Consider the following 2,298-nt stretch of genomic DNA (forward strand, 5'->3'; position numbering starts at 1 on the left):
TGTTTTCCAAAACCCAGTAGTGAGTTCATTTTTTTCAATATAAACAGTTCTCAGGAAACAGTCCTTTGTAGCTATTTGTTTGTTTGCTTGTTTGTTTTTGTTTTTGCTGGTAATTTTAAATTGTTTTTACTTTTTTTTTGTTCAATAGTATTTTTATTTTTCAAATATATTTAAAGACATTCATTTTTGTAAAATTTTTGGATGCTAAATTTCTCTCTCTCCCTTCCTTATCTCCCTCTCCAAAACAGCAAATAATCCTATATTGATTAAATATGTGCAATCCTTTTAAACATTTTTTGTATTTGTCACGTATGCAAGAAAAATCAGAACAACAAGGGGAAAATACCAGAGAAAGAAAAACATACTAAAAACCAAAAAAGGATGAAAATTCTCTGCATTGATCCACATTCAGTATCTATTGTTTTCTCTTTGGAGAAAGCCAACATTTTCCATCCCAAATGTGTTGGAATTGTCTCATTCTTGAAAAAGGCCATGTCTAACATATCTTATTGTTACTTGCTGAAAGCTACTGCTGAGAAATCATCAGACTCAGTTCACATCAGATATAAAAAAGAAAAGTTGATAAGACGGTGAAGGATTTTCTGTTGCAATTTCCTAATGGCAGTAATTCGCAGAAGTTGGTTTCAGTGAATACTCTCAAGAGCCTGTATTTGTAACTAAACAGATAATCCTGAGGTACAATATTGTATTAATTCATTTATTTAGTCCTTTGTAGAAACTTTGAAATTGAATTTAGGAAGAATCAAAATACTGATTTTGAACAAAATGATCTCTTTAGGTATGCTAACTTGTTGACATTACTGGCACAGAAACTGAAATATCTGATTAATTGACAAGTTAGGCTGCATAAATGAATATTAAAGGACTAAAACTTCCATCAAAAAGTGGTGTTTTAAGCTAATTGTATTACTGCTTCAGTTCCCACACACAATACTGTAGAATATTTGGGGAGAGGGAAGAAGAAGAAAAAGAACAAGGAAATCATCAAGATTATCAGTATATAGATAAGGAAGAGATAAAACAAAAATATCAGTTTTATGAATTGTTGCAAGTATAGGTAACAACCTATACTACAAAATTCTCAGCTCCCTCAAAATATTATTCTTATCAGCCTACCAAGATTCTATACATCGCCTCTCTATATCCATCTCCTCATCTACATTACTCTCATTGATCTTGTGTATAACAGCATCTATTATTTAGATATGTATTTTAAAAAGTTAATAGATATACTTACTTTGCAAAATCAATAAAACAGGATGCCAATGTTTAAAAAATATTTGTATTGATGATAGCAGGGTAGCAATTCCTAACTTGAAATAAATGTGACAAATTTACAATGGCCATTCCCTTTGTTCCCCTTTCAGTTTAACATAGTCCTTCGTCTTGACCACGGTGCCTGAAATCTGTGACAGATATCCTTTGATATGGAATTGTAGTGAAAGGTGGTGTACTTCCAACTTCCTAGTGAATGAAAGTAATAGAATTAGAAAGAAACAGAGCACTAACTTTAATAAAAACAATTCAAGTACAGTGGAGTCACAGTCAGGATAATATAAGAATTAGTAGCTTCTACATCAAAGAATCAAAGGACTTGGAATAGGATATTCTGAAGAGCAATGGCAATTACATTACAAGTAACATTACAACTAAGAATCACCTATCCAGCAAAGCTGAGCATAATCTTTTAGAGGAAAAGGTGGATATTCAGTGTAAAAGGACTTTGAAGTATATGTAATGAAAAAAACAGAGCTGAATAGAAAATTTGATTTTTAAATATAGGACTTAGGGAAAGCATAAGGAGGTAATCAGGAAAGGAAAATCACAAGAGATTTAATAAGGTTAGTCTGCTTACATTCCTACTTTCTCATTATTATGGCAAGAGTATTTATAGATGGAATATATGTATAGATAGATAGATAGATAGATAGATAAAGGGCACAGGCGTGAGTTGATTATTAATGGGTAATAATCCAAAAAATAAAATTAAAGGGTGAGAGAGGAAGGTACTAGGATATAATTTTGATGGAATATCATTTTTCTATAAGAAATACGGAGCAGATGCTCTCAGAAAAACCTGGAAAATCCTCCATGTGCTGAAGCAAAGTGAAATGTACTATTTAAAAAGTAATATCACTGTTGTGGGATGATAAGCTATGAATGATTTTGCTATTCTCAGCAATACAATTATCCATGACTACTTTGAAGGACTTATGATGAAAAATACTATCCATATCCAGAGAAATAACTGATTGTGTCTAATGGAAGCATACTTTA

This window comes from Antechinus flavipes, chromosome 3, assembly GCF_016432865.1.
Source record: "Antechinus flavipes isolate AdamAnt ecotype Samford, QLD, Australia chromosome 3, AdamAnt_v2, whole genome shotgun sequence".
In the NCBI taxonomy this organism is placed as follows: domain Eukaryota; kingdom Metazoa; phylum Chordata; class Mammalia; order Dasyuromorphia; family Dasyuridae; genus Antechinus; species Antechinus flavipes.